This window comes from Pongo abelii, chromosome 7 (genome assembly GCF_028885655.2).
Source record: "Pongo abelii isolate AG06213 chromosome 7, NHGRI_mPonAbe1-v2.0_pri, whole genome shotgun sequence".
Lineage (NCBI taxonomy): Eukaryota > Metazoa > Chordata > Mammalia > Primates > Hominidae > Pongo > Pongo abelii.
In genome coordinates, this window is record NC_071992.2 from 55,415,916 (window position 1) to 55,441,715 (window position 25,800).

The 25,800-nt window shown below is 38.4% G+C and overlaps 1 pseudogene; it reads left to right on the forward strand.

The window, feature by feature from the left end:
- The first annotated feature begins 9,198 nt into the window (after positions 1–9,198).
- Positions 9,199–25,635, forward strand: LOC134761922 (transcription factor E2F5-like; annotated as a pseudogene).
- The last annotated feature ends 165 nt before the right edge of the window (positions 25,636–25,800 follow it).

Here is a 25,800-nt window from a genome sequence, read left to right on the forward strand (position 1 = left end):
ACGTCCTGACTTTATAATATTTAGTGCCCTTGGGCAAGTTACTCAGCCTTGGTTTCCTCTTTTGCAAAAATGGGACAATAATATTACCTACCTCAGATGGTTATGTTTAAAGAAGTTATCAAAATGAGTTTTTACTTTTAAAGCACTTAAACAGCATCTGGCACATAGTAAATGCTACATTGAAGTGTTTGTTGGATAACTGACAGATACATAGAGAGATGGATACATACTTGTATACATACATACATACATAAAATAAATGTTGGGTATTCTATTTTTTTTTGTATTTTGCAAATTTGAAAAGTAATGAATAGTATTTTTTTTCAGTCAACTTTATATATATACTTGACATACATTAAAATGTTCCTGGCCAGGTGCAGTGGCTCATGCCTGTACTCCCAGCACTTTGGGAGGCCAAGCGGGCAGATCACTTGAGGTCAGGAGTTCGAGACCAGCCTGGCCAACATGGTGAAACCCCATCTCTACTAAAAATAAAAAAATTAGCTGTTCCTGGTGGTGGGTGCCTGTAATCCAGCTACTCGGGAGGCTTAGGCAGGAGAATTGCTTGGACCCAGGAGGTGAAGGTTGCAGTGAGTGGAGATCACGCCACTGCACTCCAGCCTGGGTGACAGAGAGATACTCCATCTCAATCAATCAATCAATCAATCAATCAATAAAATGCTCCTATTTTAAGCAAACAGTTAAATTAGTTTTGATAAATACTTGTACCTGAATGATCATCACCTCAACCAGTTGTGGAACATTCCCATCACCCCAAACAGTTCCCTTTTGCCTCCTCCCAGTCAGCCCTCAACTTCATCCTCAATCCCAAGCAACCATTGCTCTGCTTTCTTTCCTGTGAATTAGAATACTCTTTTCTAGAGTTTCATGTCAGTGAAGTTGTACTCTGTGCTTAGCTTCTTTCACTTGGCATGTTTTTGAGATTCATTCGTATTGTTGCATGTACCAATGGTTCATTCCTTCCACTCCCCGAGTGGTATTTTGTTTTATGGATGTACCACACTTTGCTTATGAATACATTTACTCTACTAAATGTATAGTTTTGGTTGTTATGAATACTGCTGCGAATTCATGTATAAGCCTTCATATAGACACATTTTTATTGTTTTAATGTGTATTCATTTGTTATTCCTTTATTAACTCATTAAAAGTTTGAAAACTTTTTCAAGAATGTTAACTTTTTTGGGTTTTATGAGTTGTATCTTTTGTCCGTGTTTTATTTTGTGGTTTTATGTTTTCTTTTATATGTTTTAATTATTGAGATAGTCAAATCATTTTTATTTCTTCCATATGTGTAACATTTATAAGTTCCCATGAAGGAAATTTTTGACATTTTGCTGTATATGCATGTATGTTTGTGTATGTGTGTGCTCAGTAATTTTGGGAGTTTTAATCAGTTTTGAGAATGGGCTATTGGGCAGTTACAAAGACAGCTAACATGAAAGTTGGGGTAAACTCAAGTCATAGTTCATATTCACTATAATTCAGGATTTTTTAGATTATTTTAAAACCCATGTACATTCTAGTAGATTCTGTCTAGTAAATTTTTCTTGAATATGATAAATCTAGGTTCCTGACACCATTTGTTATCCTTTAGGCAATGAAATCTTGTGTATAACTTAGTTTTCTGATTAGCTTAGGTTTATCTCTTTGTTGCTTGTTTGTTTTTCTTTTTTTTTTTTTTTTTCCTTGAGACAGAATCTCACGCTGTCACACAGGCTGGAGTGCAGTGGTGTGATCTCGGCTCACTGCAACCTCTGCCACCCAGGCTCAAGTGATTCTCCTGCCTCAGCCTCCTGATTAGCTGGGATTACAAGTGCCTGCCACCACGCATGGCTAATTTTTGTAGTTTTAGTAGAGACAGGGTTTCACCATCTTGGCCAGGCTGGTCTTCAACTCCTGACCTCATGATCCACCCTCCTCGGCCTCCCAAAGTGCTGGGATTACAGGCATGAGCCACCGTGCCTGGCCCTGTTATTTATTATTATTATTATCTTTTTAATTTTTAAAATTTTTGTAGAATTTAATACCACGCCCGGCTATGCCAGACACTCTTCTATTTCAAATATTATACTCATTTAATCCTCACAGCAACAATATCTTCATAGTTATCTTACAGATGAGGAATTTGAGGCTAAGTAGCTTGCCAAAGGCCACACAGCTAATAAGTGGGGTCTCCCTCAGAGCCCATGTTCCTAAGCTTTATGCTGTGTTGCTGACAGGGTGAGGTTAAAATATGGAGGCCGGACACTGTGGCTTATGTCTGTAATCCCAGCAATTTGGGAGGCCGAGGAGGGTGGATCATGAGGTCAGGATTTCGAGACCAGCTTGGCCAACATAGTGAAACCCCCTCTCTACTAAAAATACAAAAATTAGCCAGGTGTGGTGGCATGCGCCTGTAGTCCCAGCTACTCAGGAGGCTGAGGCAGGAGAATTGCTTGCACCCAGGAGGCGGAGGTTGCAGTGAGCCAAGATTATGCCACTGCACTCCAGCTTGAACAACAGAGCAAGACTCTGTCTCAAAAAACAAAAAAAAGTAGGTGCAAATCTCAGTAGTAGAATAGCAGATTCACACTTAATCTTTCTCCTGTTTTAGGAAGTTAATACTTAAAAGAATTATTATTTATTTTTTCTTTTTTTTCCTTTTTGAGACGGGGTCTCTCTCTGTCACCCAGGCTACAGTGCAGTGGGGCAGTCATGGCCCACTGCATCCTCAACCTCCTGGGTTCCAGTGATTCTTCGACTTTAGCCTCCCAAATAGCTGGGACTGCAGGCACGTACCAACTTGTCTGGCTAATTTTTCAAATTTTTTTTTGTAGAGATGGGGAGCTCTCTCTTTTATCCAGACTGGTCTCAAACTACTGGACTCAAGCAATCCTCACACCTCAGCCTCTCAAAGTGCTAGGATTACAGGCTTGAGCCACTGCATCAGCCAAGAAAATTTTCAAAGTATGCAATTGAAAATGTAGGCAAGCAGTCTCTAGATCTTAATAATTTATAGGTTTCTGAGGTTCAGCATTGTTGTCCTAGTTAAATAGGCACTTTATCAAATATCTTTTTTTCATTTGAGTCATCTTTGATGATTTCTATTGGTAAACGACAATAGAAATGAATTTCCTTTTTTAAAAGTTTATACAAAGTTTATTAAAATTTTTTTAAAAAATTTAAAGCTTATGCATTTCAAAAATATCCAATACAGTAGCAGTTAGTTTGGAGTGACAAGATGACCCCTGAAGATTTTTTAAGGTGAGATTTCCTTGTGGTAGAGTAGTGACTGGGAATTGAAACATGCGGCTTCTGGAGGGAGCACTTTGTGTCTTTAAAGTAAGTTATTTATTATTCTATATTTAATTTCCTTATTGATTTGGTAGCCCCTACAGACCCATGAAAACACATAGTGGCCTCTTCCAGGAACTATTTCCTGTTTGCTCCCACCTTAAGTAATCTCTCATTTTTCTATCTCTTATAATATTTTGTCTATTTTAGGTACTGTTTCATTTTTTAAACCTCATTCTATAAAGTGTTGGTCACAATCCCAGAGCTTTAGACATGTATGCAATTTTTTGTTACTGTTTATTATTTTTCAATAATAAATGGAAATTAAGATCTTTCTGTTTTTTCAGGCCATTTTATACACTTTATATGAAACTTCCTGTAGACCATTGTTATTTGAATTGCTTCTTCAATGCAGTTATATAACTTGGAAACTTTTGGCTGTGCACCAAATTTATTTAAAGTTGTTTGAAATTATATAAGTCCATTTGAAAGTGTTTTACCACAAATGTATTTATGAATATGCAGTTAATGCTAAATTCCACCTTGATCATTCATTAGCTTTGTGAATCTCTTTCCAATATAACAGGGAGAACACTAAAGCTGCCATGAGCACTAAATTAGATAATGTCTCTGTAAGATTCTATTACACAATTATCCTGTTACTGGCTTATAAAAGGTTCCTCTTAATTGTGGATTGAAATAAAACATTCTGCATTAACAACTAAAGATATAAATTATCTTTAACAGTGTTTAAAATTAGATAATAATTAGTCTAAACCTCATCATGAAATAGATCAACATAAAGTACCATGTGGCTCAGTTGAAAACAAGTTCTTTCAGTTTTTATTTTAATTCTCATTAAAATACTCTATAGGCAATTTTGGAGCATCAGTTGGGGTCCTTCCCATCTTATTTTCAAGTGGAACTGATTGGTTTTATATAGTACTTCTGTTGTACATTTTTTATTTTGGGATTCTGGCCTGCTTCATCGTAGTGTTCGTTTCTGAATCACAGTAGCTAAACTATTGAGTGCACATGTATTGACTTCTGTGATTTTGAAAGACAGCAAATAAAGTACCTGCTTTGCAGGTGAAGAACCTGAAAGACAGGATGTTTCCTATTATTGCTTTGATATTAGCCTTTTTAATACAACATCAGGGTCCATCAGAAGAACAACCCTGAGCCAATGAGCCTCAGCTAATCCTAACTCAAATAAAGCTACCACATAATGTCTCTCCCTTTCCACAGTTAACACCGGGTCTTAGTGGACTCGTTTGTTCAAATGAAGAGATGTGGCCTCATGATTATTAAAGCTGTTTTTAGCACTTATGGACTACCTATCTCAGCTTTCCTGGTTCATTAGTCTTGAGCACCTCTTAGCAGCATTGCAAACTTTAATTTTGTTCCACCTATAGACATTGCTTTGTTCACCTTTGGTTATCATATTTTTAGAACAGGATTTAACATTTGGAGGGGAGATCTAATTCTTTCAGAGGAATATTTTTGTTTGTTTTTTTCTGTAAATTCAGTTAATGTGATACAGTTAGATGCTTCCTTTATGGCTGTATAGGTAAAATCCTATGAGAGTAAATGTAGCCTTTTAAAGTAAATGTGATTAAGAAATGCATCTACTTATTCAACAGTTACAGTGGCAAGCATGGGTTGGGAATGGTGACTTGCTTTGCTCTCCACCTACCCCTTGTCTGTACCCAGGCAGCTGTCCAGGGCTGGAGGAAAATGCAAAATAATGCTGATAGGTCTCACTTTATATTCATGATCACCAACTACAAAGGGGCCAGTAGTGCTGTCCAGCATTCCTTCCATGCTACCTATTGTCTTGCTTTTGTACATAAGTATTTTGCACTTTCTTCTCTCCTCTCAACCATTAATAGCTCCTTTCCTTTCTCCCCCATCCCAATGCTGATGAGAGAATAAAAATCAACCAGAAGGAAATGTCTAATCTTTCTCCCTACCTGGTCTACTAATGTACCTATGCCTGTACCCAGGTACTCTGCTGGACTTCAGTTATTAATATGCCCTGTTATTATCTAAGGACAATCCTCACTTATTGAATTCACATCCTGCCTTGCCTACTTATGGCCATCTCTAGCAGTCATCCCTTCTCTCTTCTGCATTGTTAATGATTCCTCTTCGTTCTTTACCAGATTATTCCTATCAGCATACTCACATTTTGAAATAGCTCCCATCTTTAAAAGGAAAAAAAACTTCCTGGAGACCCCACAGTTCCCTAAAAATATTGCCCCATTTCTCCTTACCTCTTTGCAGCAGAACTCTTCAAGAGTTGTCTGCTCTAGCTTTCTTTCCATTCTTTCTTGAAATTTCTCCATTAAGACTTTCAGCCCCACCTCTCTGCCAAAACAGCTCTGATCAAAGTCACCCATGATCTTTCCAAAGGCAAATCACTGATAGGTTCTCACTAACTTGCTCTGACAGCAGTACTTGATATGGTCACACTTTCTTACACTCTCTTCCCTTGGATTCCAAGACCCCACACTTTCTGATTTTCTTCTGACTTCAGTGTCAGGTTGTTCCCTCATTTCCTGGACCTTAAGCTTCCCCAGAGTTGGTTCTTAACCTTCCCTTATATGCTCACCTCCTATGTCAAACTAGTGGATTCCATCTTGTGGTATAAAATGTCTATTTGCTGAAGACTACTGAATTTATATCTCTAGCTTAGATCTCTCCCTTAAGCCACACACTCTCGTGCCCAGTGGTCTTGATTTCTCCTTGTGGATGTCAGAAGGTCCAAGGCCAGTTTCTTTATTTCCATTGCCCCAAACTGGTTCCTTCTGTAGTATACCTTATCTGTAATTGCTCTTATCAAAAACTGAAGTCATTTCTGATTCCTCTCTAGGGACCTGCTGCTTGCCATACCTTCAAAATATATCCAGAATCTTACCATTTTTCACCATCTTCATAGCTACCCCTCCATCCAAGCCACTACCATCTCCGGCATGGATTATTGCCATCACCTTCTTGTTGGTCTCCTTTCCTGTCTTTATCTCCTTTTTCCATTTTCCCTCTCATTATTCTGCCGCACTGGCCTGCCTGCCTCTCCTTGAAGAAGCTAAGCATCCTTCACACTTCAGAGCCTTCATGCTTGCTGCTTCCTCTGCCCAGAATGCTCTACCACCAAACATTCACAGGGGTCTCCTACTCCATTCAAATGTTCGAATGTCACCTTGTCAGAGAGCTCTTTCCCTGAAAATCCTGTTTGATATAGCACCTTCCTCTTGCCTGCATTCTCTCCAAACATAATTATATGTATATTATTAACTTCCCTCTCTTCTTTGAGGGCAGGGACTTTGTTCTGTCACATTTATATCTTTAAGACCCAGAACCAAGCCTGGAACATTTTGGTGTTAAATGAATGGAGGAAGGTAGTGGTGATAGTGGTGGTGGTGGTGGTGGAGATTCATGGTATTATTCTGCTAGGTATTGAAGCCTCAAATTAGTTTTTAAAGAATTCACACACAACTTTTTCAAACACTATATAAAACAAGGTAAGTCTGTATACACACAAACTTTAACCAATCTTAAACACAGTCTTACTCATGATCCATTTCAACCTGTATTTGATGATGAGGCTGACTAGCCAACATTCAAGTAATCACTATGCAGTAGACATTGTGGTAAGATCATCCAGTTTAATTCCCACAATACTCCTTTCAGTATATGTTATACCATTTTATGAAAAAGGAAATGAGGCTTAGTGAGCTTACAATGAGGCCAGCTGAAGATAGGAAGTGGCAGCCCTGGGATTGGATCTCAGTGTGTTTAGCTTCAGAACTTCTTAAGAATGATGGGACTGGCTGGGTGCCATGGCTCATGCCTGTAATCTCAGCACTTTGGGAGGTCGAGGTGGGTGGATCATCTGAGGTCACGAGCTCGAGACCAGCCTGGCCAACATGGTGAAAACCCGTCTCTACTAAAAATGCAAAAATTAGCCAGGCGTGGTGGTACACACCTGTAGTCCCAGCTACTTGGGAGGCTGAGGCAGGAGAATCACTTGAACCAAGGTGGTGGAGGTTGCAGTGAGCCAGGATCACACTACTGCACTCCAGCTTGGGCAAGACAGGGAGACTCTGTCTGAGAAAAAAAAAAGAATGATGGGACTTTCTAAAATAAAAGCCTCCTGGAGATTCTTTTACATATGATCTGTACATGTTGGTCATTTATATGTTTACATACTTAAATAGTAAAGTATTTGAGAAATAATGTTTAGTTTTAGAAACTAGGAGTTAAATGTTGTGATTGGTAAGCAGTAATAAATATAAATGATAAGACACCTTTTTAAAACTTTGAGCTAAAATTCAAATCTCATGGCACTTTGCCTAATGACCTAAGCTAGATCTTGTGGTCTGGTTCATACAAACATGTTCTGATACCAAAACCAGTGTGCTGTTGCTATGGCTGTGAATGCTTTTGTGTGTGAGTACAAAGATACCAATAACACAGAGCCATGGCTTGGAGTTCTCTGAGTTACTTCTCTAGAGAGAGGAAAGTGAGAAATGAAACAGCTTCAGATTTGTACCGTTAACTTTGCAGTCATGTATTGCTCTTCATAAAAACAGCTTCGAAGTCAAGAGTGAAAATTCTATGAAGGTAGATAAAAAAAGAAGGGAATTGCTAAGTACAAGGGAAGAAGATATCAATGAAACAAACCATGGCTAGTCCTGCTGTTAATTTTCTGGTTCTCTAGAAGGGACAGTGCCAAGTTAGAGTTGGGGAACAAAGAGCCCCACTCTCCTGCTTTTCCTTCTTCTGCCACATCCTGCTTATTCTCCTGGTCCACTGAGGCATGAATCCCCTTCCTGAGGAAGACCTGAATGATGGGACAGTAGTAACCTGGGGGTTTTGGTGGCCCATACAAAAAAATGTGTCTGAGAGAACTGACATTTCTCTTAAGATCTCAAATGCCTGTACAGTCAGTATAGTTGTCAGTGGTACCTTCTCCAGGGGGAAGGTAGGTCCAGATTGCAAGCACTGTGCTGAGCTAGGTTTTTACAGAATAAAGAAAGTAGTAATGCTCTCTGGGAGAGCTGTTAGCAATTATGCGAAGCTGGGAGAGCTGTTAGCAATTATGCGAAGCTAAAACCTGTTCATTTAGATATTTTAGATAATGTGCTGAAAATTGCCAGTAGAGACACAAATATTTGTAACTACCATGAATCTTAAAATGTGGCTCCACATTCAAAATATGCTATTGTCTAATCCACTCTGAAAACTTCTTTGAGGTTCTCTTTGTTCTTTTGGGAACAAACATCAAAAACGTGAATTGGAACTAATCAGAGGAATTGTTTGTTGAATTCATAACATGATAGCTTATATTGTTTTGTTGATCTTATCTAATGTGAATGCAACTATCAAGTTTTTGTATAATAGTTGCTAGTGCAATCTTGAGCTATTGATTCTGATTTCTTGCTGATTTTATGCTTTGCGTTAGGATGGCATGATTCATTCCTCTATTTTCATTATGAATCTAAAAATGTAGATATTTATTTCAAGGTATTATAAATGTGCATATAGTTCAGAATTTCCAAGTGTCTTAACTACCAAAATAAACTGCTGAGATGTAATTCTTTAAGATTTTAAAAAATAAGTAACACGTCTTTAGATGAGACTGTTCATGAACAGAGAAATAAGATAGGAGGTGACATGGATAGGCAATTAGTAGCTCCTCCTCAGGATTACTCCATAAAGTGACACAAAGTATTCTTATTGTGTTCTTTTATTTTTGCAGGCTTTGTGTCATGACCTTAATTTCTTTTTCTGTTCCAACATCTGCTAGCTTTTAAATGGAATAATTTCTTTGGTATTTGCAGTGTTTGGGAGATGCTTTGAACATGCTCAGCTATTGTCCGCAAACAACTGACTGGGTCAAATTTGAGATTGGACTTGCTGTGGACTTAATAATCAACCCTTTTTGGCTTTAAAATATGACTTGCCCTTTATTTCACTGTTCTCATTGTCTTTCCTAAACAGGCTGCTGACACTTTGTCTGTGAGGCAAAAAAGGAGAATTTATGATATCACCAATGTCTTAGAGGGAATTGACTTGATTGAAAAAAAGTCAAAAAACAGTATCCAGTGGAAGTAAGTTACAAACCAGCACCCTCTTCTCAAACCTTTATTTTTCTTCTCAATGCTCTGTAAAATTTGAACTTCCTGGTGTTTCTCTCTCCCAAATCCTCTATTTCAGTCAGGCCCCTCAGCTTTCCCTGAACACACCTCTCTGGGCCTCTTTGTCACTCCTGTGTGGGGTGTTCCCTTGCTCTCTTGGATGTTGGGTTTTCACTCTTAAAGTTCAAATCTTACTTTCTCCCTCAAGCTATTACTCATTTGGCACACATTGCATACTGTCTTGTGTTAATCTCTTCCTAACTCTTTACCCATCCTTGAGAGCAAGAACTACTTTCATAGGAATTTGTACTTTGTAAATAGTAATTGATTGAAATGCATGTTGTCATTAATTGTGGCCTGGTTTTATGTTTGAATGTAACAACTTCTGTTCTTCTAATGTGTCCCCTTTGACCACAGTTTTTGTCTTGTTTTGTTTTAGCCAAAATTCCACCAAAACATTAAAAAATTGTAATTTATTTTACCAGCAACTCAGTCACATCCTGAGACTGCTAGGTGTGACTGATGAGCACACTCTTTTGGTACCTAGTCACCAACCAGTCTGGCCTTCCAGATGACAAAAAAACACTGTAGGGAAGATTGAGAATTTTTGAAATTTGGTTGTTCTTGCCAATAAATTTTCTAAGCAAGAGGTATGGTGTTTAAAATTTTTAAGGATTTTAGTGCTTGATTTTAAGAGTGTAAAGACTTCTGCCTTGAATATGTTACTAAATAAGTCAGTTTTATTACAGTAAAAATTAAGTGATATTAACCTAGATCTGATACTGAGGATATTAATTCTCATATGTTTTTAAGAGGTGTAGGTGCTGGCTGTAATACTAAAGAAGTCATAGATAGATTAAGATTTCTTAAAGCTGAAATTGAAGGTCTAGAAATGAAGGAAAGAGAACTTGATCAGCAGAAGTTGTGGCTACAGCAAAGCATCAAAAATGTGATGGACGATTCCATTAATAATAGGTATCCTTTTAAATAAGTTATGCATATACATATAGCTTTGGAATATGTATGTGTAAATTATTTCAGTCTGAAGATCATTCACTTTGTTTTTAGACAGTTAAGTTTTATAAGTAAATATGACATTTTAATTTTATTATATTCTTATAATATATACTAATATTTTCTAAATGTTAACTTTTTAAGTTATATAGTACAGATCCATTACCATTATTCCTGTGTTGCACTGAGGTGGAAAAAGAGATTCGTCGACTTATGGTCTACCTATTGATAGAATGCAGTATGCTAGCCAGTGTGCTTAGGAAATCTGTGACTATTAGAAGCCATTGTTAAGTACATATTTATTTTTAAATAATTATGTTCAGTGTTCTGAAGTATAAAATTCAGCAGCTCTCAAAGTTTTGAAAATTTTTCATTTAAAGATGGGATATCATGTGTCCACAATCAATCCTTGATACTTTCTGCCTAATATGAACCCCAAAATAGTTCCTACTGGAGAACAGGGGTATAAGTCAGGTGTGCCTATCACCAATATATATTGGGGCAAAAAGTTATTATATATAATACATATAATATCATATATAATATACAAAATATATATATTTATATATAATATATAAAAACATTATTTTATATATATATAAAAACACATATCCATGTGTTTCTTACCACTGTCTTCTCTTAGATATCTGTGATTCTCTTAGTTTAGGAACTTACCTGTACTCTCAAAAAAACTAACCACATTTTACCTTGTAGTACCTCATGAAATTTTGACTAATGTATACAATATAATTTACTTTTCACATTTTCCTGTATTTGGTGAACAAGTCCATTATCTCATTTGTTATTTCCTTTCAATGGATCAGAGCCCCTTAACAGTTGGAGAACAATGGGAGTTTTCAAGCTGTGTTCTGTGGAGCTCTGAAATTCAAAAGCCATTTATCTATTTTATCTTGGACTTCGCTGCCCTGCTTTACAAGATGCTGGCCATTCCCATTGCCCCAACCATGGTTATGTGTGATATATATAAAGTTTTCTGTATCTTATGGTATTTTGACATCTCCACAAACCTTTCTGGCTGAGGAGAGACTGCCCATCCTGGGACTAGTCACTTCTTAGAAACAGCATGGGCTCATGTCCTTTGTAGGGACATGGATGAAGCTGCAAACCATCATTCTCAGCAAAGTATCACAAGGACAAAAAACCAAACACCACATGTTCTCACTCATAGGTGGGAATTGAACAATGAGAACACATGGACACAGGAAGGGGAACATCACACACTGGGCACTGTTGTGGGGTGGGGCGAGGGAAGAGGGATAGCATTAGGAGACATACCTAATGCTAAATGATGAGTTAATGGGTGCAGCACACCAACATGGCACATGTATACATATGTAACAAACCTGCACATTGTGCACGTGTACCCTAAAACTTAAAGTATAATAATAATAAAATTAAAAAAAAAAAGAAAGAAACAGCATGGGCTCAGCTAGGAGAATCCCTTTGATATATAAACTAATCAGTCCAGGTCCAGACCTCCTCTCTCCAGTCCATACACCCCAGGTGGCAATATTCCTCTGCCTTAATCATCCCAGGTCCAGGTACCAGACAACTAGGGGACTACTTGCATAGCTTAGAGCCCACCAAAATTATCCAAACTAGGCAAAATGCAGAGGCTCACACCTGTAATCCCAGCACTTTTGGAAGCCAAGTTTGGCGGATCACCTGAGATCAGGAGTTTGAGACCAGCCTGGCCAACAGGGTGAAACCCTGTCCCTACTAAAAGTACAAAAACTAGCTGGGCATGGCAACGTGCATCTGTAATCCCAGCTACCAGGGAGCATAGGAGAATTGCTTGAACCCAGGAGGCAGAAGCTGCAGTGAGCCAAGATCACACTACTGCACTTCAGCTTGGGCGACAGAGCAAACTCCGTCTCAAAACAAAACCAAACAAAATTATCCAAACTAGCTAATCACAGTGTTCTCCCTACCCTGCATTTTTTTTTTTTTTTTCCTCAGATGGAGTCACTCTGTTGCCCAGGCTGGAGTGCAGTGGCACAATCTTGGCTCACTGCAACCTTTACTCCCAGGTTTAAGCAATTCTTCTGCCTCAGCCTCCAGAGTAGCTGTGATTACAGGCGCTCACCACCATGCCCTTCTAAGTTTTGTATTTTAGTAGAGACGGGTTTCACCATTTCCAGACTAGACTTCTTTTTTTATCTGTCCATGTGTGGCAGCCCGTCTGTGCATATGGTCAGGCTGGTCTTGAACTCCTGACCTCAAGTGATCCACCTGCCTCAGCCTCCCAAAGTGCTGGGTGGCTTGAGCCACCATGCCCGGCCACCCTGCATTTCTTTTCCCAAGGAAACCCCAGTAAAAGCTCTGGGCTAATGCTTTCCCCTTGCTCCTGTCTTCTGCCTCCTGACCACCTTGTTGTCTTAACCATGTGGCCCTGAGTAGCCTGCCCTGCCTCCCGTCACTAGGACCTAAGAGTATAATACTTTGTTTTTCTGAGTCTTTCTTTTCCTCTGTGTCCTCTTGTGGCCATACCTGACCATTTAATACAAGAACAAAAAACAACAATCACAGAAAATTCCTGATGTGGAAGCTGATATGGTTGCTGTTGGCCTCCTTTTCCCCATCCATTCCCTTCCCCCAGAAACCTTTGCCTCCATGAAGAATGTGCACTGCTTTCCATCTCTCTCCTAAGGGTCCTCAAATGTCACAAAAATCAGAATGGCTTCTTCTAAGAGCAAAGGATGGGAACTCCTTTAATTGTCTTTACCTTTCTAGAGTAGATTTCTTTTTTTATCTGTCCATGGGTGGCAGTCCCTCTGTGCTTATGGTCATTTAGTTATTTTGACATTCAGATGTATTACCTTAATTTAAATGCCTACGGCTTGATATAAATGTTTTTCCTTAACTCCTATGACAGTACATTTTCCTATGTAACTCATGAAGACATCTGTAATTTCTTTAATGGTAAGTACCATTAGACTTTTCCTTGCATTCTTCCTCTCATCAACCGATTCAGTGGAGAGTGATTTAGAATTCCCTGTGCCCTTATCCTGTCATTTTCAGAAGTTGTGGACACAGTGTCTCACTCCACCATGCCATGTATTCATAGACTGCTTTTGTTTCTGTTTTCATGAGAATAGCTGCTTTTCACAGCATTCAGTTCATTAGCTCCACTGGTAGGCATCAACTGTGTGTGGAAGGGGAAGGGGACAGGGACAGAGGGCAAGCTAAATCAGGGCGGGATTAAGCAACTTTCATTGTCACACAGTCACAGAGTTAGTGACCAAACTTGAACTAGAACATGGTTCTCATCAGCACTGTTTATGAAACTATATGCAGCAAGTATATGCTGGTCTCAAATGAAACTCAAAGAAACCATGAGGAAAGAATTAGGTGAATCCATCTTACAACCAGGAAACCTATTCCTATGCAATTTGCTGCCCCTGTGTTTTCTCCTTAAGATAACAATATCATGTTAATAATTATAGTTATTAATATAACTAAAATGGGGGGACGTGTGTTCCCAAAATTACAACCCAAGTAAAATGAAATTGTGCATATTTAAATTTATGTGTATTATCCACTCATTTAAAAAGATTCTGCCAAGTACCTCATCAAGTGGAATCTGACTTTCTATGTAAGACTATGTTGGAAATACGTATGGACCTATTGTTCTATTTTACCACTGTATTTACTGAGTTTTTTAAGGAAGTTTGCTGAGACTTCTGTTAATCTGCAACTCAACAGAGATTTGTTGTAGAATTTGGCTTCAAAAATAATAAAATCATTTAAGCTCAACATTTCACTGTCTCATACCTAATCTCCACTATCCTTAGTCCAATGAACAGTGTTATTTGAGGCTAAATGGTTTTAAGAATCTCAGACTTTACAGGAGTCTTAGTGAAAGCAAAATCAACTTGAGCTGAATTTGTTAATGAGAATCATACAACTAACCCATGTATAATACTGATATATGTATTACCTTATTTAATCCTCAAAATAAATCTATGCAGTAGGTTGTGTGTCCCCCATTTTATAGAATTGAAAACCAAAGCTCAAGGTCACCTAGTTTGGGACTGAACCAAACATTCTGATTCCAGAGCCCACATTCTTGCCACTATATTCCATGATCAACAGTATTTTATGTAACTTTATATTTATTTTTGACCAGGTGATACACTTTTGGCCATTCAGGCACCTTCTGGTACACAACTGGAGGTACCCATTCCAGAAATGGTATGTAGGATAACTTATATTTACATAAGTGGGAAAAATGAATCTACTGTCTCAAGAAGGATATTTTCTTTAGCTGAATGTGAGCTAATTGTGTAAACACTGTGAGTTAGTCAAGTTTTTATCTAAAAGTGTTGATAGCTGAATTTGTATGTCTTTAATTCCTTGGTAAAATTATAGAACTAAATGAATCATAAATGATTTTAAAGATTATTGGCTATATCCTTAGTCATTTATTGATATCATTTAGCTCAAATAAAGTCAATTTTTAAAAAGTAATCAGAATGTTTTATCAAGTGATTTTTGTTTCACACAAAAATTAAAACTATTGTATAAAATTATCTTCAGGCTATGTGAATAAGGTGTGTATGAAACAAATGAATATTGTGTTTAGACTTGGGTCCTGTCCCTAAAATATCTATCCCGAAGTAACCAAATGATTTAAAATGATTTAACATTTTGATTAAATTATTTTAAATTTGAATTTTTTAAGATAGAAGATGTCAAGAAATGACTAATGATATGGCCAATAATCTATAAAAATCAGTTAAAATGACCACATTGGGCCGGGTGCAGTGGCTCACGCCTGTAATCTCAGCACTTTGGGAGGCCAAGGCAGGTGGATCACTTGAGGTCAGGAGTTTAAGACCAGACTGACCAACATGATGAAACCCCATCTCTACTAAAAATACAAAATTAGCCGAGCATGGTGGTGCACACCTGTAAACCCAGCTACTTGGGAGGCTGAGGCAGGAGAATTGTTTCAAGCCAGGAGGCAGCGGTTGCAGTGAGCCAAAATCGCGCCATTGCACTCCAGCCTGGGCAACAAGAGTGAACCTCTGTCTCAAAACAACAACAACAACAACACATCTACAATTGATATAAAAATTGCCACTGAGGAAAAAGTTCAATGTACATATCAACAATCAATTCCTTTAAATTAGGTCTTTTACAAAACATTGTCCGGCTTATTAAATCAAAGACATTTATTGACTATAAATGAGTTCCATGATTTTCATTTTCAGATTCAGATTTTTAAAAACAAACTAATTTGAAAGCAATAACCAAAAACGGGAGTAGAAAAAGATTACTATATTATCTACCTCCTTCCCCCACCCCCTTATTCTAAAAGTTTAAATTTAGGCATTTGTATTACTGGAGCCTGAAGCCTCAGGATACAGATTACTTTTTCAGCTGGAAGAATGTTATATTTATTTCTCAGTAGGAGAAATTAGTTGTCTTTGTGCTTGCAGATGGGAAAAAAAAGAATTTGATTTGTGAAGCATGTTGAACTGACCAGATCTGTGGTGGCCAACCCCAGGGGATAAAGCTCCTGTATATGGGGAATACCTGGAGCATTGCTTTGCCCTGACATATTATATAGTCACACATGGTAATATCGGACAGTTGCCAGAATCTACACCAGAGAGTTTTTGATGACTAGTGGTTCAGAGCCCTCAAAATTACATTCTACTCTATGTCTCTACTTTTGTGTTTTGACTTAATGACTTTATTGTGTTATGTGAATTTAGTAAGTCCCTAGTAGCTTTGCCTGTCTTATTTTACTGTCTTAAGTTAGCTAGAAATATTAATAATTGTATATTTGTTTATACCCAATAACTTCAAAGGGTCAGAATGGACAAAAGAAATACTAGATCAATCTAAAGATTCATTCAGGACCTATCCATGTGCTGCTTATAAATAAAGAGTCGAGTTCATCTAAGCCCTTGGTTTTTCCTGTTCCCCCACCTGATGACCTCACACAGCCTTTCTCCCAGGCCTTGACTCCAGTAACTCCACAAAAATCCAGCATGGCAGCTCAAAATCTGCCTGAGCAACATGTATCTGAAAGAAGCCAGGCTCTGCAGCAGACATCAGCTACAGATATATCTTCAGGTGGGTTCAGAGCCTTTCTTTTTTTTTTTTTTTTTTTTTTTTTTATTATTATTATTATTATTATACTTTAGGTTTTATGGTACATGTGCGCAATGTGCAGGTAAGTTACATATGTATACATGTGCCATGCTGGTGCGCTGCACCCACCAACCCGTCATCTAGCATTAGGTATATCTCCCAATGCTATCCCTCCCCCCTCCCCCCACCCCACAACAGTCCCCAGAGTGTGATGTTCCCCTTCCTGTGTCCATGTGTTCTCATTGTTCAATTCCCACCTATGAGTGAGAATATGCGGTGTTTGGTTTTTTGTTCTTGTGATAGTTTACTGAGAATGATGATTTCCAATTTCATCCATGTCCCTACAAAGGACGTGAACTCATCATTTTTTATGGCTGCATAGTATTCCATGGTGTATATGTGCCACATTTTCTTAATCCAGTCTATCATTGTTGGACATTTGGGTTGGTTCCAAGTCTTTGCTATTGTGAATAATGCGGCAATAAACATACGTGTGCATGTGTCTTTATAGCAGCATGATTTATAGTCCTTTGGGTATATATCCAGTAATGGAATGGCTGGGTCGAATGGAATTTCTACTTCTAGATCCCTGAGGAATCGCCACACTGACTTCCACAAGGGTTGAACTAGTTTACAGTCCCACCAACAGTGTAAAAGTGTTCCTATTTCTCCACATCCTCTCCAGCACCTGTTGTTTCCTGACTTTTTAATGATTGCCATTCTAACTGGTGTGAGATGGTATCTCATTGTGGTTTTGATTTGCATTTCTCTGATGGCCAGTGACGGTGAGCATTTTTTCATGTGTTTTTTGGCTGCATAAATGTCTTCTTTTGAGAAGTGTCTGTTCATGTCCTTCGCCCACTTTTTGATGGGGTTGTTTGTTTTTTTCTTGTAAATTTGTTGGAGTTCATTGTAGATTCTGGATATTAGCCCTTTGTCAGATGAGTAGGTTGCGAAAATTTTCTCCCATTTTGTAGGTTGCCTGTTCACTCTGATGGTAGTTTCTTTTGCTGTGCAGAAGCTCTTGAGTTTAATTAGATCCCATTTGTCAATTTTGGCTTTTGTTGCCATTGCTTTTGGTGTTTTAGACATGAAGTCCTTGCCCATGCCTATGTCCTGAATGGTAATGCCTAGGTTTTCTTCTAGGGTTTTTATGGTTTTAGGTCTAACATTTAAGTCTTTAATCCATCTTGAATTGATTTTTGTATAAGGTGTAAGGAAGGGATCCAGTTTCAGCTTTCTACATATGGCTAGCCAGTTTTCCCAGCACCATTTATTAAATAGGGAATCCTTTCCCCATTTCTTGTTTTTGTGAGGTTTGTCAAAGATCAGATACTTGTAGATATGTGGCATTATTTCTGACGGCTCTGTTCTGTTCCATTGATCTATATCTCTGTTTTGGTACCAGTACCATGCTGTTTTGGTTACTGTAGCCTTGTAGTATAGTTTGAAGTCAGGTAGCGTGATGCCTCCAGCTTTGTTCTTTTGGCTTAGGATTGACTTGGTGATGCGGGCTCTTTTTTGGTTCCATATGAACTTTAAAGTAGGATATTATCCAGGAGAACTGCCCCAATCTAGCAAGGCAGGCCAACATTCAGATTCAGGAAATACAGAGAACGCCACAAAGATACTCCTCGAGAAGAGCAACTCCAAGACACATAATTGTCAGATTCACCAAAGTTGAAATGAAGGAAAAAATGTTAAGGGCAGCCAGAGAGAAAGGTCGGGTTACCATCAAAGGGAAGCCCATCAGACTAACAGCGGATCTCTCGGCAGAAACCCTGCAAGCCAGAAGAGAGTGGGGGCCAATATTCAACATTCTTAAAGAAAAGAATTTTCAACCCAGAATTTCATATCCTGCCAAACTAAGCTTCATAAGTGAAGGAGAAATAAAATACTTTACAGACAAGCAAATGCTGAGAGATTTTGTCACCACCAGGCCTGCCCTAAAAGAGCTCCTGAAGGAAGCACTAAACATGGAAAGGCAAAACCAGTACCAGCCACTGCAAAATCATACTGAAATGTAAAGAACATCGAGACTAGGAAGAGACTGCATCAACTAACGAGCAAAATATCCAGCTAACATCATAATGACAGGATCAAATTCACACATAACAATATTAACTTTAAATGTAAATGGACTAAATGCTCCAATTAAAAGACACAGACTGGCAAACTGGATAAAGACTCAAGACCCATCAGTGTGCTGTATTCAGGAAACCCATCTCACGTGCAGAGACACACATAGGCTCAAAATAAAAGGATGGAGGAAGATCTACCAAGCAAATGGAAAACAAAAAAAGGCAGGGGTTGCAATCCTAGTCTCTGATAAAACAGATTTTAAACCAACAAAGATCAAAAGAGACAAAGAAGGCCATTACATAATGGTAAAGGGATTAATTCAACAAGAAGAGCTAACTATCCTAAATATATATGCACCCAATACAGGAGCACCCAGATTCATAAAGCAAGTCCTGAGTGACCTACAAAGAGACTTAGACTCCCACACATTAATAATGGGAGACTTTAACACCCCACTATCAACATTAGACAGATCAACGAGACAGAAAGTCAACAAGGATACCCAGGAATTGAACTCAGCTCTGCACCAAGCGGACCTAATAGACATCTACAGAACTCTCCACCCCAAATCAACAGAATATACATTTTTTTCAGCACCACACCACACCTATTCCAAAATTGACCATATACTTGGAAGTAAAGCTCTCCTCAATAAATGTAAAAGAACAGAAATTGTAACAAACTGTCTCTCAGATCACAGTGCAATCAAGCTAGAACTCAGGATTAAGAATCTCACTCAAAACCACTCAACTACGTGGAAACTGAACAACCTGCTCCTGAATGACTACTGGGTACATAACGAAATGAAGGCAGAAATAAAGATGTTCTTTGAAACCAACGAGAACCAAGACACAACATACCAGAATCTCTGGGATGCATTCAAAGCAGTGTGTAGAGGGAAATTTATAGCACTAAATGCCCACAAGAGAAAGCAGGAAAGATCCCAAATTGACACCCTAACATCACAATTAAAAGAACTAGAAAAGCAAGAGCAAACACATTCAAAAGCTAGCAGAAGGCAAGAAATAACTAAAATCAGAGCAGAACTGAAGGAAATAGAGACACAAAAAACCCTTCAAAAAATAAATGAATCCAGGAGCTGGTTTTTTGAAAGGATCAACAAAATTGATAGACCGCTAGCAAGATTAATAAAGAAAAAAAGAGAGAAGAATCAAATAGATGCAATAAAAAATGATAAAGGGGATATCACCACCGATCCCACAGAAATACAAACTACCATCAGAGAATATTACAAACACCTCTATGCAAATAAACTAGAAAATCTAGAAGAAATGGATAAATTCCTCGACACATACACCCTCCCAAGACTAAACCAGGAAGAAGTTGAATCTCTGAATAGACCAATAACAGGAGCTGAAATTGTGGCAATAATCAATAGCTTACCAACCAAAAAAAGTCCAGGTCCAGATGGATTCACAGCCGAATTCTACCAGAGGTACAAGGAGGAGCTGGTGCCATTCCTTCTGAAACTATTCCAGTCAATAGAAAAAGAGGGAATCCTCCCTAACTCATTTTATGAGGCCAGCATCATCCTGATACCAAAGCCTGGCAGAGACACAACAAAAAAAGAGAATTTTAGACCAATATCCTTGATGAACATTGATGCAAAAATCCTCAATAAAATACTGGCAAACAGAATCCAGCAGCACATCAAAAAGCTTATCCACCATGATCAAGTGGGCTTCATCCCTGGGATGCAAGGCTGGTTCAATATACGCAAATCAATAAATGTAATCCAGCATATAAACAGAACGAAAGACAAAAACCACATGATTATCTCAATAGATGCAGAAAAGGCCTTTGACAAAATTCAACAACCCTTCATGTTAAAAACTCTCAATAAATTAGGAATTGATGGGACATATCTCAAAATAATAAGAGCTATTTATGACAAACCCACAGCCAATATCATACTGAATGGGCAAAAACTGGAAGCATTCCCTTTGAAAACTGGCACAAGACAGGGATGCCCTCTCTCACCACTTCTATTCAACATAGTGTTGGAAGTTCTGGCCAGGGCAATTAGGCAGGAGAAGGAAATCAAGGGTATTCAATTAGGAAAAGAGGAAGTCAAATTGTCCCTGTTTGCAGATGACATGATAGTATACCTAGAAAACCCCTTTGTCTCAGCCCAAAATCTCCTTAAGCTGATAAGCAACTTCAGCAAAGTCTCAGGATACAAAATCAATGTGCAAAAATCACAAGCATTCTTATACATCAATAACAGACAAACAGAGAGCCAAATCATGAGTGAACTCCCATTCACAATTGCTTCAAAGAGAATAAAATACCTAGGAATCCAACTTACAAGGGATGTGAAAGACCTCTTCAAGGAGAACTACAAACCACTGCTCAAGGAAATAAAAGAGGATACAAACAAATGGAAGAACATTCCATGCTCATGGGTAGGAAGAATCAATATCATGAAAATGGCCATCCTTCCCAAGGTAATTTACAGATTCAATGCCATCCCCATCAAGCTACCAATGACTTTCTTCACAGAATTGGGTTCAGAGCCTTTCTTTTGTAAATTAGAGAGGGAGAAACATAAAAACAGGTTGGCTATCTCTTATCCAAAGTGATTATGACCAGAAATGTCCCAAGCACTTTCAAATTTTTGGAATATTTGCATATACATAATATCTTGGGGATAGGACCCAAGTCTAAACACAATATTCATTTGTTTCATACACAGCTTATTCAAATAGCCTGAAGATAATTTTATACCATAGTTTTAATTTTTGCATGAAACAAAGTATTGACTGTGGCTTGACTGCAACCTATCACAAGGTCAGGTGTGGAATTTTCCATTTGTGGCATATATAGATGTCAGCTTTTACCTGGAGTTTACTTGGTAAGGTTATTTTATCTCTCTTAGTAAGTCTTGGATAAATTAGTGAAATATGTTCCAACTATCTTTAAGTATAGACCATAGTGACTTACGCCTCTTGTTTCTCCATATTCTTTGTTATACTTTTTATTTGGGAAGCTTAGTTTTACAGAAGTGATAAATGGTCTCAACTACAATTATGTAGGAAATCTTACTTTCCTCAGTTGTTTCATTTATGAAATTTTAAAAAGCTAAAACATTTCACACTGGGTATCAGGAGTAGAGAGCACAACTCTTAATTTGGCAGTATCTTACTGATTCCAAATAAAGGGACCATGGTAGGCAATCTCTCACTGACTACAGAATGAATGAATGGTGCCAATATAGATATCATATTGCAGATAATTTAAAACTATATTGTATATAATCCAAATTGTTTATTTTACCTCTAAGATGTGTCTCATTGCTAAAATGGGAGTTCACAGGTTAAAAGTGATGCTAACAAGATCTAACTGGACATGGAATGTTTTTTAGCTTCTTTTTGCCCGCATCTATTCTTTTCCTTCCCCTATAAATATGTCTATACTATAGGCCATTAGGGTGCACAATAGAAAATGTAGTCCTGGCTGGGCGCAGTGGCTCACACCTGTAATCCCAGCAATTAGGGAAGCCAACACAGGCAGATTACCTGAGGTCAGGGGTTCAAGACCAGCCTGGCCAACCTATAGTGAAGCCCTGTCTCTACTAAAAAATACAAAAATTAGCTGGGCGTGGTGGCGCACACCTGTAGTCCCAGCTACTTGGAAAGCTGAGGCAGGAGAATTGCTTGAACCCAGGAGTTGGAGGTTGCAGTAAGCCGAGATCGCGCCACTGTACTCCAGTCTGGGCGACAGAGTAAGACTACGTCTTAGAAAAAAAAAAAGAAAGAAAGAAAATGTAGTCCTTAAAAAGCTTACAATCTAATTAGAATATAAAGCAGGCAAGCTTTACGTGGGTTTTACATGGGTAAGCTTAGACACAATTAACACATTGGCTTCAACAAAGTGTTTTTAAAAAGTGAGTATTCTGTTTTTATGGTTTCATATTTGGAAATCCTAACTAAGGAAAGTAATTTTGGGCCACATTAGAGCGGGCCTTGAATTTCAGAGTAGTTAGGATATTTATCCAATAAACCAGTGAAGATCTGTGACCAAGAAAATAGCATAATTAGCTATAATGGTGCACACAGGAGTAATATGATTAGGAAAGATGGTTTTGGCCCTGGGAAGCAGAATTCAGAGGCAATGGAAACTAGACGTTTGCAGTTATGCAATTGAGAGAACATTAGGGCTAAAACAAGGGCCAAGAGTGGTGGGGCTCATGCCTGTAATCCCAACACTTTGGGAGGCCGAGGCAGGTACACTGCTTGAGCCCAGGAATTTGAGACCAACCTGGGCAATACAGTGAGACCCTATCTCTAAAAAAAAAAAAAATTAAAAATTAGCTAGGCATTGTGACGTGTGCCTGTGGTCCCAGCTACTGGGGAGGGAGGCCAAAGTGGGAGGATTGCAAGCCTGGGAGGTCAAGGCCACAGTGAGCCATGACAGCACGTAATGTACACCAGCCTGAGTGACAGACAGAGATCCTGTCTCAAAATAAATAAATAAATAAAAAGGCTAAAACAGTGATTACAGTGAGATCGGGAAGAGAAATAATGAACAGATCTGAGAAACACTGTAGGCAAAATAACATTTGATGTGTGAGATCTGGAGATAAAGTTAACAGGAGGAATGGAAAGTGATGTTGAAGTTTTAAGGTTCAATAACTGGGAGAATTATGAAACTACTGACCAAAACTGAGTCAGTTTTGGTAGAATGATGCTGAGGTGATTTTTTGTTGTTGTTGTTTTTTGTTTTTTTTTTGACAGGGTCTCACTTTGTCAGCCAGGCTGGAATGCAGTGGCGTGATCTCAGCTCAGTGCAGCCTCAACCTCCTGGGCTCAAGTGATCCTTCCCACCTCAGTCTCCCAAGTAGTTGGGACCATAGGTACGTGCCACCAATGTCTGGCTAATTTTTTTTGTATTTTTTGTAAAGATGGATTTCACTATGTTGCCCAGGCTGGTCTGAACTCCTGAGCTCAAGCAATCCGTCCGCCTCACTCAGCCTCCCAAAGTGCTAGAATTATAAGCATGAGCCACCATGCCTGGCAGATAATGAGCCTTTTGGTCTTCCTCTTGAGTTTGGAAGTTTAAAAGTAATGCCAGGCATAGAGTAGGTGCTCATGAAAACAACCTGTCCACAAAGTACTAGTACTTTATATAAATGTGCACATCAGTCAAGCTGCTGCTGTGACTACTTGTGTTTAAATATAAGTATCTTTTACTGTTAACAGAAATGTAACAAAACTTTATTACTGTTTCCAGCAGGATCTATTAGTGGAGATATCATTGATGAGTTAATGTCTTCTGATGGTAAGTAGGTTAGAATTTTACTAACTCATATATCAGTAATGCTTTTGTGGAATTTATAAGTGAAACATAATTTAAAAGAAATGAACATATATTTGCCACCTGCTTTACTATGAAGATTCATGAAAATTCTCCCTTAACACTTACAGTAAGTAATAGGCATCCTTCAGAATTTATTTCTCTTTGCTTGCATTTTGAGGGAAAGGAATCCATATGGGGATACTTCTCACCTTCATTGAAAATAAACTGTTAGCCCTTTCCACTCCTGAAGGATCTGGTCCAAGAAGAGTAAAATAACTTGTCTAAATCAGCAAGTGATCTGAACACCTGCTTTTGTAAATACCCCTACCCGGGCCAATTTCAAGCTGCCAATGTGAAGTCACTGAATTAGTATTAATATTAACCACGTTGTCATCTAACCTGAAAAATTATTAAATATCAGTTAGCTACAATATGCTAATTACTTTAATAATTTCTCTCCTTCTGTAAGTTCTTGGATCAGAGTCCTAGTTCCTAACAAATATAGTAGAAACCTACGAAGTGGTAGCAATTAAGTTAGCAATGTTATAGTAACTAGAGATGTACTAAACATATATGTAGAAGCAGAGAACATCAGCAAACTTTGTAAGTCCAATTCATTCTTCTGTTTGCAAAGTGGCAAACAGAACACTTTCATTAGTGTTCTGTTGTGTGTTTGTTTTTTTTTTAGGCAGAGTCTCCCTCTGTCATCCAGGCTGGAGTGTCATCTAGGCTGAGTGCAGTGGCACGATCTCAGCTCACTGAAACCTCCACCTCCCAGGTTCAAGTGATTCTCCTGGCTCAGTCTCCTGAGTAGCTGGTATGACAGGCGCCTGCCACCACACATGGCTACTTTTTGTATTTTTAGTAGAGACGGAGTTTCACCATGTTGGCCAGGCTGGTCTCGAACTCCTGGCCTCAGGTGATCCACCTGCCTCTGCCTCCCAAAGTGTTGGGATTACAGGCATGAGCCACTGCACCTGGCCTCATTAGAGCCTTTTAGTTATATTACCTTAGTGATAAGTTCAACCAATAAACAATTTAACTTCTAGGCCGGGCGCGGTGGCTCACGCCTGTAATCCCAGCATTTTGGGAGGCCAAGGTGGGCACATCACGAGGTCAGGAGATAGAGACCATCCTGGCTAACATGGTGAAACCCCATCTCTATTAAAAAATACAAAAAATGAGCCAGGCATGGTGGCGGGCGCCTGTAGTCCCAGCTACTCGGGAGGCTGAGGCAGGAGAATGGCGTGAACCCGGGAGGTGGAGCTTGCAGTGAGCCGAGATCAAGCCACTGCACTCCAGCCTGGATGACACAGGGAGACTCCATGTTAAAAAAAAAAAAAAAGAAAAAAAGAAAAATTTAACTTCTATTTCTCAATCTAGTATCAATAATCAATGTATAAATTGTTACTAAATGAGAATCTTTCAAAATACACATTACACAAGTCTTTAATTTGGAATGATGTATTTGAGAGTATTTTGTTAAAGATCATTTACTGTATGTAGAAACCATCTTTAACACTGAATTTGTTTTTTGTTTGCAGTGTTTCCTCTCTTAAGGCTTTCTCCTACCCCGGCAGATGACTACAACTTTAATTTAGCTGATAATGAAGGAGTTTGTGATCTGTTTGTTGTCCAGATACTAAATTATTAGATTCAATGGAAACTTGGGACTGTTATCTACCTCTAACTGTGTAACATTTTAGACTTCTTAATAACCTAAGTATTTAAAATAATGAATGTAACACCTCTTTTAGTTCACTGATTCTGAAGTGTTCTTCCCTAATACTTTCTTTACTTCACAAAACTTCAACCATAA